The sequence below is a fragment of the Pantherophis guttatus genome, chromosome 11 (assembly GCF_059756535.1).
Source record: "Pantherophis guttatus breed Tessera chromosome 11, ASM5975653v1, whole genome shotgun sequence".
Classification (NCBI taxonomy): Eukaryota; Metazoa; Chordata; class Lepidosauria; order Squamata; family Colubridae; genus Pantherophis; species Pantherophis guttatus.
In genome coordinates, this window is record NC_142073.1 from 13164482 (window position 1) to 13176876 (window position 12395).

Below are 12395 nucleotides of genomic sequence, written 5' to 3' on the forward strand. Positions count from 1 at the left end.
GTTCAGCTGAACTTACATAATCATTTTATGGAAATTTAGCTTTAGCCTCTTACGCTTTTTCACATTCTGCTGGAGAGAAATGGAATAATTCACTTTTGTAAAATCCTTGTCCAGGAATATTATCATTTTTTTTAAAAAAAAATGCTTTTTCCAAACGCTCATATAGCAAATGGGGATGGACAGGTTGATCTGTTGCCCTGCGACTTGCTCTTTTATCCGCTTTTGGACTATGCTGAGAAGAACTATATTTTCTTCTCTTTTTTAAAAACATCTATATATAGCTTCAGAGGCCAGCAAAGAAGGAGCCTGTAAATATCAAAGTTCCACAGAGAACAGGGACCTACCTTCCCAGAACATTGCAGAGATAGTTTATTAAAACAGGACCCCCTCTGTCTTTTGATGAACACAGCAAGAATTCCCTGGCTTTTTCATTACGAAGCCTGGAAGCCTCGTGCTTGATCAAATGTCTCTTGTCAAATGTTAAAAAATATGCTTCTGCTTTTTAAAGCATTTGATTCTGGTACTTTTTTAACGGAAGAATAGTGAGCTTTGTTATTTTGTCCTGGATTCACACAAATCTAAACTGCTGATGCTGTAAGGGAGCACCACCAGCGTTTTTGCAATGCTCAGGATGGCATGAATACAGGTGATTATGTTTTTCTTTTTTGAGCCCAGTGGGGAAAGTCTTTGTACGTGTAACAATGAGAACAAGCAACTTGAATACAACCGATGACTATCGGAGAACCCTCTCCATTAATTTTAAAGGGGTAGGGATAATACAACGATGGAGAATAAAAGCTAATGAATCTGCTATGAAGTAAGAGTCAACCGTTTTTATGGGTGGAGAAGGTGACCTTGGGCAGGGATCCAGCTGCCTCCCTTCAGATAGTTCTAAAATGTTTCAACCACATCTATGGTAAGATAAATAAGGTTTTCAGAGAACTCATACAAGTCTATCAAAATCTGGTAAAATTTCAGCATTCTCATGCAGGTTCGTGAAAGCTCAGCCAGTGGTTTTGAAATCTTCTAACAGAATGATAACATCACATCTTTGTTTTTTAACATTGACATCTTTATTTGACAACACGTCTTGATATTGGGGCAAGCAACTGTGTTACTGATTTCAAGAGATATGCCAATGAAATAACTATTTGTGGAAGCTTAATTATCGGAGGGTTTTATATTGCTCGTGTCTTCAATACCTGCTTAATCTTAAGCATTTCATATTTCCATTATACTGAGAAGACTGAGTATTCTTTCAGCCATGATTTGTGGCTCTTTATGGCTTGCTATTACATTGCCCAGTAAATATTCTCCATGTTGACTGAGAGCAAACAATTGTCTTTTTCCTGATGTGCAGCAATGATTCTTATTTATCTGTATTGTATATCTAAGTGGTTTGAATTGATCTCCACCCTAAAACCTAGTTAAACTCTGTTCAGTTGAATATATGGATAATTTTGTCAATTAGCTGGCCAGTGGCATAGGGCAAATTGAGCACAGCCAACAGTCCAGTTCCTTCCATTCATCCCATCCCAAAGCAAAATCCATTGTACTGTGGCATACAGATGCCCTCCTCTGATGAAGTAATGACTCATCAGTGATGGTGATGATCATGACGATGACTCCTGGAATGAAGGGAAAAATCCCAGAAGTCAGTGGGTAGCCTTCTCAAAATGCAATCTTGAAGGAAACCCAACAGAAGTCAATTGATAGCCTTCTCAAAAGGCAATCTTGAAGGAAACCCAACCAAAATCAGTGGGTAGCCTTCTCAAAAGGCAATCTTGAAGAAAACCCAACCAAAATCAGTGGGTAGCCTTCTCAAAAGGCAATCTTGAAGAAAACCCAACAGAAGTCAATAGGTAGCCTTCTCAAAAGGCAATCTTGAAGGAAACCCAACAGAAATCAGTGGGTAGCCTTCTCAAAAGGCAATCTTGAAGGAAACCCAACAGAAGTAGCCTTACACAATGTTTCCTTTGGAAAAGCAGCTCAGCAGATCACCATCTCAACAGAAGCCACGGACCATCAGGAGGACATAGGCACAACGTTGTTCTGAGATGGGCGTAACTCTTTCATGGGGAAGGAGACTTCAGAATGTCAGTGTTTTAGGGGTTAGAATCTCTTAGACAGCATTTGTCACCTCATCCAGTTAAAATGCTTCTAAGTTGTTTGCAGTAAAGCTTGACAGATAGGGAGAGATTGTGCAGAAACAGCCTTAGAAACATTGCTGAGATATCTGAGATGATAATGGAATGCTATTATATGCGCTTGATTATTCCATTTGAGTTCCAACACCATGATGTCATCTCATCCCTGTGATGCTAAATACACCCCCTCCTCCAAACAGAACAATCTGTCTATAACAATCTGTCCTACAGCAGGTAAATAAAACCTCCAAATATCCAACAGCCCCTTCCCAGCTCATGTAGAAAAAGCAAAGAATTGAAATGAAAGGTAGGATATTTTACTGGTGTTTTTCCTCTTGGTAGCAGGATGCAAAAATGCCACGTAAATTTACTTATCCTCGCCCAAAAGACGCTCTCGAAGAAGATCCTCACTATTTTGCTACTTCACTTTCCTTGACATAATGAGCATTTACACTTGTAGACTACAATTGCAATTGTCTATGAACAGATGTTTCTTTGAGAAAGTAACAGCTAGTGTAAGTCAGGTGTATAAAAGCAAGAACGTTTAAAAAAAAAACACACACACACAGCTTTTGTTACCTTGAAAAAGATTCCCTTCTTTTTTAAAAAAGTGAAGGAAAATTGTTTTCTTGCTTACCTGATATTGAAACAATTGCCTCAGTTCAGCTACTGTGTATTTAATTTGGTTTTATTTTAGGTGAGGTGAGGTGAGGTGAGGTTGGGCAAGGTTTCTTCTCCTAATGACAAAACCCATAACCCACAGCCTAACTTTCAGATTAACTGGCTCCTCTTTCCACAGTGGATGAGCTCAAACAATCTCATTGTACATATGTTGTGCACTGACAATAAAGATTTGAAATTTTTGAAATTTGGTTAGGTTCAGTGGAGAGATTACACCAAATGCCATTTCATCACATTTGCACAAGTCAGACTGTTGAGCCTTCAGCCTGAAGGTTATTATATGCTGCTTGTGGCTCTGTTTCTTTGTTTTTAATATGGCAGAAAAGGCAGATTATTAAACATAGAAGAGGTAATTATGCCTCTTTATTCAAGTTCATGATTTCACTGTGTTTGGAACTGATAAGACTTCAGGTGAAGTTTATGATTTCATGAAGAGATTGAGATAAATCTTTCAATTTCTTCTTAAAACCACACATGATACTTCAATACTACAAGAAGGATGTTACAGAATTAGAAAAGGTTCAGTGGATGACAAATAATAGAAGAACGACAGGACAGGCTGAAGGATCCTGGGATGTCTGGTCTGAAGGAAGCAAGACCTTGTGGAAAACATGATTGCTGTGCATATGTATGTATGTATGTAGGTGTGTATTTAATTGTTTGTCAACATGTACAAGGAAACAAGTAACAGTATAGACATAGACATGGACGCATGAAAAAAAATTGGCACAAATACAAGGATATAAATAGGCAAAACATAGCCATAAACACACCAAATGAGTACATATAAATGGGAACTGTAGGACAGGGATGGTAGGCACGCTGGTGCGCTTATGCACGCCCCCTTAGGGACCTCTTAAGAAACATGAAAGGTCCATAATAGACAGTTTAAGGTAAAAGGTATGGGGGTTAGAGAAACTAACAACAGGATCAGGTAGAATGTTCCAGGCATTAACTACTCTATTGCAGAAGTCCTATTTCCTACAATCAAGATTAGAGCGAATTACATTGAGTTTGAATCTATTGATAGCCCTTGTGTTATTACGGTTAAAGTTAAAGTATTCATTAACAGGTAGGACATTATGGTAAATAATCTTGTGTACTAAGCTTAGGTCGGAACGTAGACGGTGTAGTTCAAGGCTATCCAGGCCTAAAATTTCAAGCCTGGTGGTATAGGAAATTTTATTTCAAGCAGAGGAGTTGAGTACTCTTCTAGTAAAATATCTCTGGACTCTCTCTATTGTATTGATGTCTGAAATACAGTGAGGGTTCCAGGCAGGTGAGCAGTATTCAAGTATAGGTCTGGCAAAAGTATAGGTACATAAAGATACGGAGATACAGAGGATCCCGGATCTGCGCACGTTTCGTCGTGCTCTCAAAACATTTTTATTTCAGCAGGCTGGCCTGGCCTAACTCTCCCTTTTAAATTTTTAAATCGTTTAATCTGTTTTACAAATTGGGTGTTTTAAATTTGTTTTCGGCCAAAATATTTAATAATTTTAATGGACTTTTAATGTTTGTATTATCTGTATTTTATCTTGGCTGTTCACCGCCCTGAGTCCTCTAGGAGTAGGGCAGTATAGAAATTTGATAAATAAAATAAATAAATAAATAAATAAATAAATAAATAAATAAATAAAAGGAAACTATAGGCAAGAACTATTTTCCATTTCTTGATGAATGTATCTTTTATTTTATGTACACTGAGAGCATATGCACCAAGACAAATTCCTTATGTGTCCAATCACACTTGGCCAATAAAAATTCTATTCTATTCTATTCTATTCTATTCTATTCTATTCTATTCTATTCTATTCTACTCTACTCTACTCTACTCTACTCTACTCTACTCTTATTCTATTCTATTCTATTCTATTCTATTCTATTCTATTCTATTCTATTCTATTCTATTCTATTCTATTCTATTCTATTCTATTCTATTCTATTCTATTCTTTGCCACAAAACTAGGACTAGAAATAATGAATATAAGTTACAGGTAGACCTAGACCTTGTTTAAATATAGGAAGATCCATAGGAAGATGATAGAAGGATCCGTAGCATAGTGGAACTGTCTACCAATGGAAACTGTGGTTTCTCCATCTCTGGAATTGTTAAAGTAGAGCCTGGACAGCTACATGTCAAAGATGCTCAAAATGGCTTTACTGCACATTACGGTGGGGTGGACTGGATGATTCTTGTGCATCCTTTCCAACTCTACAATCCTCTGATTGTAATTATTTGGCCTGTGAAGCACCTGGAAGGTTCCAGAAAGAAGCAGGAGAGTTTTAAGATGTTGCAGATGGGTGCCATGTTCATTCATTGACTTGTTCCAAAGAACTTTTGGAGACTGAAGTCAAATTGCTGTATAATCCTATCCATACTTTAAATCATACATAATCAAATTAGATTCACTTCTACCCATCTATAAACAATGCTTGGCTGACACAGGAGTTCTCTGGGCTATAATTTTGTTCAGCCAGACTTCATTGAATCAATCACAATTTTATTAAGCCATTAAATCTTGGCTTGCAAGATTCAGTGGCCAGATTCACACCATAGATTAATCTATAAACAGACAATCCAGATTGTTGGTTTAGTCAACGTCTCTGAACCAAGCCCCGCGCAAGATAGATCATATTGTGAATGGAACAATTTTGTTCAATTGAATCACCCGAAAAATTCATTTTATGTGTAGGTTTTAAACTTTGGATTTCCTGCCACGACCCAACAAAAAAACAAGCATGTGGATGTTTTGTTAAGTGAAGAAAATGCAAATGTAGGTTTATGGCAAAGTGAAATATAATTCGTCCATGATTTATTACAGTACCTTAATTGTGAGTATGCATCGTATTTGTCAAGCATAGCAAATGACTTGTGTGGGGAGACAGGAGCAACGTTCTAAATGTTTGAGAGTTTGAATTGGATTCTCCAACCCATACATCTTGGGAGGAGCAGAGGGTAGTCCATCATATTGTCAAATTATCCAAATATGAAATGCATGATGCTACTCAAACATTCACGATTGAGCTTATAGTTACATATTAGTTCAGTGCTGGTTTGCAAAACTGTAATTTTACAGCCGGGAACGAATGACAGAATTCTGTCTCACTCATCCTCCCTTCCATTTTCCTTGTTACCGTTGTTAGTTCTCGAGTAAGTGAAATCACTATTGATGGGTTTGCATGATTGACACGACGCTTCTAGCAATCACTAGTTTTAATTGGGGTTTATTTTAAAAGCCTCTAGAAAGAGTGGAGGGGAGAGCAACAAGGTTGATAAGGAGTCCGGAGGTTAAATTATGTGATGAATGGCTAAGGGAACTAGATATGTTTACAACTGACTGAGTCCAGAGGTATTTCACAAGAAGAGTCCTCCACTCCTTTGCTCACAATAGAATCCCTTATTTATTTTATTTTTATTTTTATTTTATTTCGAATTTATATACCGCACCTTCTCCCAAGGGACTCAGGGCGGTGTACAGCCAGATAAAAACATACAATACAAACATTAAAAACAATTAAAAGTATATATATTAATTTGGTCCCAGTTTAAAATGACAAACCAATTAAAAATTAAAAATTAAAAAATATGTTAAGCCAGCCTGGCTTGTTGAAAAAAGAAAGTTTTAAGGGCACGGCGGAAGGCACCGAGGTCTTGTGCCTTATGCCACTAGGCTCAAAATTTTGGACTTGGATAACCTAGAACTACGCCAACTACGGTCTAACCTAAGAGTAGTACACAAAATTGTCTGCTACAACGTCCTGCCTGTCAACGACTTCTTCAGCTTCAACCGCAATAATACACAGGCAAACAATAGATACAAACTCAATGTAAACCGCTCCAAATTTGATTGCAGAAAATACGACTTCAGCAACAGAGTGGTCAATGCCTGGAATGCACTACCTGACTTTGTGGTTTCATCCCCAAACCCCCAAAACTTTAACCTTAAACTATCTACTGTGGACCTCACCCCATTCCTAAGTGGTCTGTAAGAGGGCATGCATAAGTGCACCAGCGTACCTACCATCCCTATCCTATTGTCCCTATTTATTCGTACTCATTTCCTGTGTTCATGGCTATGTTTATACTTATACCTGTTTTCTTGTACATGTTTGACAAACAAAATAAATAAATAAAAAATAAAAGCTTAGGAGAGGCATGATAATAGTCTCCTCATATTTGAAGGGATGGCATAGGAAAGAGGGGGTTGATTTATTCTGCATAGCACCTGAAGGCAGAAGAAGAAGCAATGGAGGACTCATCAGAGGGAAATCTTTTGTCTCCTGTAGTTGTGGGTGCTGCATCACTGAAAGTTTTCAAGAAAAGATTGAACAATCATTTGTCCAGGAAAGTTTAAGGATTCCTGCCTTGGGCAGGAATGGGCTGGACTAGAAGATCTCCAGCCTTATGATTCTATGATTTAAGAAGACAGAGTCACTAGAATCATAGACTGCAAATATTCAATAACCCTAACCTGCAAGAATGTCGACTTGCAAATCACATACAGCCATAAACCCAAATGTGTAATGTGTACACATCTAACCAAGGCAAAACCCCAACCATCACTTCAACCCAGTGGTGGTATTCAGACGGTTCTATCCGGTTCACCCGAACCGGTAGCGGTGGCCATGGAAGGCTGGGCGAACTGGTAGTGGCAGCTGTGGGAGGCTCCGCCCACCCTCCCGGATATAATCATGTCCCATTTATCCACGTTTTTGATGCTCTTCACATGAGCGGAAGGCCCTGCTCATGCGCGGAGGTGGCACATGTGAGTGAAGCATGCACACATGCTCACATTTGCAAACTGGTAGTGAAGGTAAGTGAATATCATCCCTGCTTCAACCCCAACCATCATTTAGCCCAAAGTATGGGGTACCCAGTCTGACGTGGAAAACTGTCAAGATTAGCCTTATAGGTGAACTAACGTAAAATTCCAAGACTCTTGTTTCAGACAATCTGTGAATTAATCTCGGATTTATCTGAGCAATATCTTCTTTGCTGCTTTCAGCAAAGATGTTATTTTTCTTCCTGAGAAAATTTGGGAAAGTATCTGACAAGTCTCATTTGTTTCTTTGGTTTACTGGACTTTGGTGGTCTCAGCTTAATTAAAACATTGAGTTTCATTGACACCTGTGATTAAACTCAAACTAGTTCTTCTCACCTGGCTATCAACTCAGTTTGGAATTTCCTCAGGGCAACATTTATTCTTTCTGTTTTCATACCAGGCTGAACTGCTGGAAAAGTCCTCCAACCTTAATACATTCTGACTAAAATAGCAACCGTAGAAGTAGTAATTGTAGAGCTGGGCTGCAAAGATCTGGATGGCCACTCTATCTGGAGTTTTCTCTATCTCTTTGCTGCCATCTAGTGATTGTCTCAAGTCTCACAACCGAGATTGGTTAACCCAGAGGTCTGCAACCCACGGCTCTGGAGCCACATGTGGCTCTTTCATCCCTCTGCTGCGGCTTCCTGTCGCTCAAAATATACGTCACAACCGCCAATGTGCGACACCCGCCGGCATGTGATTTATTGAGCTTTTCGACCCATCTTTTTTTTTTTTTTGGTATTCAAAATGTTTTTGTTGCATACAGAAATAAAAATGTGTTTTCTGTGTAGCAGATCATTGATTTCATAAATGCAACACTATATAGTTTTTTTTTTATACATAGCATAAAGGTAAAAAATAATATATGCAGTGTTATCTTCATTTTAGATGTCAAAAGGGTTTTGTGGCTCCCAGTGTTTTGTTTTCTGTGGGAAACAGGTCCAAATGGCTCTTTGAGTGTTTAAGGTTGCTGACCTATGGATTAACCCTAAATACTATAGTAGTACAAATATTGTCGATCGAAAGGTTGGCAGTTCAGCATTTCGAATCCCTAGTGCCGTGCAACGGGGTGAGCTTCCGTTACTTATCCCAGCTTCTGCCAACTTAGCAGTTCGAAAGCACATAAAAAATGCAAGTAGAAAAATAGGGAATCACCTTTGGTGAGAAGGTAACAACGTTCCGTGCGCCTTTGGCGTTTAGTCATGTCAGCCACATGACCACCGAGACATCTTCGGACAGTGCTGGCTCTTCGGCTTTGAAATGGAGATGAACACCGCCCCCTAAAGTCAGGAACGACTAGCACATATGTGCGTGGGGAACCTTTACCTTTACCTTTTAGTCTAGTGAACATCTGCCAACCTAGCAGTTCGAAAGCAAGCAAAAAATGCAAGTAGAAAAATAGGGAACCACCTTTGGTGGGAAGGTAACAGCGTTTTGTGCACCTTTGGCATTTAGTCATGCCGGCCACATGACCACGGAGATGTCTTCGGACAGCGCTGGCACTTCGACTTTGAAACGGAGATGAACATGGCCCCCTAGAGTCAGGAATGACTAGCACATTGGTGCGAGGGGAACCTTTACCTTACAAATATTGTTAGCAATTAAAATGTTCACTTCCATCTCCAAGAGATGGAATCTCTTGAATAATCTCCAAGAGATTATTCTGCATAATAAACTAAAATTCGGTGGACTGTTCTTCAACATCAGTTTTCTCTTTTCCTAAGTGAAATATTGTACTTGATAAAGGTGGAAAGAGATTAATATAAATGTTCTGTAAATTCATTCCTGATCTATAAAAAGTCAATAGCATTGATAAAGGGCATTTGATGGCAATGGAAGAACTATGAGAAATCTGCATACATTTTAAGGCAATTTATGTTGGCTCATTTGGCCAGACATTATACGTCATGGAGCAACAAATCAGATGCTTTCAGGAAGTTCGCAAGCATGTAGACAAGATACCAGCCCTTGTCTAGTATTATTCCACATTAACTGACCTTTAAAGTACACTCCCTGTGATTCAGTGCATAGTCATCAAGACTGGTAACTACTGATGGCCCTTTCCTCGATCTTACAGTCACTAAAAATTATCTAAATTGATGGCCATTTCCCCCTCTAATGGCACAATTTCATTATGAGTCAATGGATGAAGATTGCAGTGTTGCTATGGTGGTTTGCACATACTCAGAGAAACCTTTTCTTCTAATCTTTTTCCTCTGTAATATTACTAAATTGCATATGGGAAACTATGGCTCCCCAAATCCACAATAAAATCTCACCCATCATTTGTTTTTGCTTGGGGAAAAAGAAAATAAGCTCTTAGTTTCTACAAAATGTTGGAAATTAAGGGTGCCTTCTGCTGTGGAGCAGAAGATACATCTGAACAGATGCAAGTAAACTTAGATAATCTAGCCTTGGCTCAATAAGTGTTATGTAGTCAGACCTGGGCTGCAAAAATCTGGATTTATTTACTGTTTAAAAGATAGAGCTTTAAAAAAAGAGGGCAAACAATAATGGTTTTTAAATTGCAAATTAAACTTCAATCATATAGAACAGTGATGGCTAACCTTTTCCAGACCGAGTGCCCAAAGCACGTGTTCAAACCCTGGGATCATATTTCGCGCGTGCCCACGAAAAGCTGGGATCATATTTCACGTGTATCAATCAGAATGGCAATAATTTTATATGTTACCTTGCAGCGTGTAATGTTTTATATTTGGTTTTCCTTCCAAATCCTTCACAATTCATCTTTGTGGTTAAAAAAAAAAATTAAAAAAACAACCCACATAATAAAAATAGAATTAGAAGGAAAGATATGGAAAAGTTTTGCAAGCTCATTCCTGTTTCCCCACTCACCCCGCCCACCCCAGCCTCCCTGGATATTAATTGCAGCTGTGCTAAAGCTGAGCTCGATATAGAGAGAAAGTCATTTTCTGAAAACCGAGGCTTGTTGATTCCATATGTTTGTAAGTCAGAATTCTTCTGTGAGCTACATATCATTTCATCTTAATTTTCCTGCTGTGCTCCATTTTCTCTTTTTATGCACCATATGGAATCACTTATGCTGCCCTGAAAAAGGATGTTAAGTGGTCCTAAGAATGAACAATGGTATTTTGTACTCACTCTTTACACTCTTTAACTAGCGCAATTGACTGTGGGAATATTAAGTCTGCGGGGAATATGACACATGCATATTCAAATTTCACACGCTACCAATGATTCATTCATCAGATGGTGATAACCGTATGCCCAGCAAGGATGCTAACGATGGTTAAGTCAGTGAAATACCTACAAACTGCCCCTTCAGATTTTGGGTTCTTATTTCATTGAATCACAGAATGATAGTTATGCATCTATACTTTAGGATTTCTGCCTGATATAAAATTCTTGTGACTGTAATGCTCTTGGAGAAATCAGGAAATCCAGACAGTACAAATGAATAGAAAAGTTTATTGCAAGCTTAAGCTCTCAACAAGAATCTGAACTACTAACAGTCAAAGCAAATTTCAATAAGAGATTATAAGGCATAAGAGTCAATGGCATTCCAGGTGGACTTAGATCCCTTGAGGGTGTGAAGGAATTCGAGACTGATTATGTGTTTGACTGCTCCCTTGGGCTCAGCATGTGTTGTGGTCCGCCAGCAGCCTGTGGAACTGGCAGCGGAGTTGGACAGTGAGGAGGCTGGGGAGGAACATGGGCCAGTCCTGGAGTCTGGGGAAGGCCCAGATGAGGGCTCTGTGTCGGAGGCAGAGATGGGGTCAGGGCGATCTGGGAGTGATGCGTGGACTTCGGAGCCCCCAGAGTCGGATAGCAGAGAGGCAGAGGAACAGGAGGCACCTGTTCATAGTGCACACATGCACAGAGCTGCCAGAAGGCAAGAGCAGCTAAAGCAAAAGGGACGACTCAGGAGTAAGGCCAGGAGATGATTGGCCCCTCCCATAAGGCTTAAAAGAGAAACAAAAGCACTTGGGTGTTTTTGCAGGAAAGCAACGTTGGTAACTCTGTTTCCAGTCGGCGTCTCTTGTTTGTTTCTGAACTTTGTGGGGCTTTGCCAAGTAAGGCCTTTGGCAGGGTGTCAAAGAAGATAAAGGTTGGTGATTGTTCTGAAGGACTTCTTCCAAAGGACTTGTTTTGCAACTAATTGGGACTCAGCTGGGAATGAAAGTAATTCTCAGCAGTTACAATAAAATAGATTTGTTTGGGACTAATTGTGTCTTGTAATGACTCAGTAAGCCTAGGTCACAACAGCATGGTCACCTCCTACAGTACCATATTTTTTGGAATATAAGACACACTTTTTTCCCCCCTAAAAGAGGGTGCCAAACATTAAAACTGGGAGACTTTAAAATGACAAAACAATAAATAAAATAATAAAATAAGCAGAGTTAAAAGATGGGAAAGAGAGGAATCCGAAGTACACGGAGAGGTCAGGAATTAATTAATGGAATCTTAGAGGAAAGGAAACTGAATTATTATTGTCATTGTTCTGAATTATACTGCCTCAATAGGAAATCTTGTAATTTGTACCATTTTGTACCAGCTATTCATTATCTATGTTTTATTGATTTAATTGATTAACTCGTCGCAGATAAATTTGGATCTAACCCCAAATCTGAACACCCAGAAAGGGTCCGTGACATAATATTAATAGGTGTTATCTCTATTCCTGACAATTATTGTTAATAATTATTAACAACTTCTAAAGTTAGAAACATTTGAGGTTTAGTTTTGTTGAAGAGGC

At 38.9% G+C, this 12395-nt stretch overlaps 1 long non-coding RNA gene across 1 annotated transcript in view; it reads left to right on the forward strand.

The window, feature by feature from the left end:
• The first annotated feature begins 807 nt into the window (after positions 1-807).
• The window catches only part of LOC148112284 (uncharacterized), a 260798-nt gene continuing 249210 nt past the window's right edge, over positions 808-12395 (forward strand). Inside the window, exon 1 of the long non-coding RNA XR_015729575.1 lies at positions 808-916. This is a non-coding gene — a long non-coding RNA (uncharacterized LOC148112284). The remainder of the gene's footprint in view (positions 917-12395) is intronic.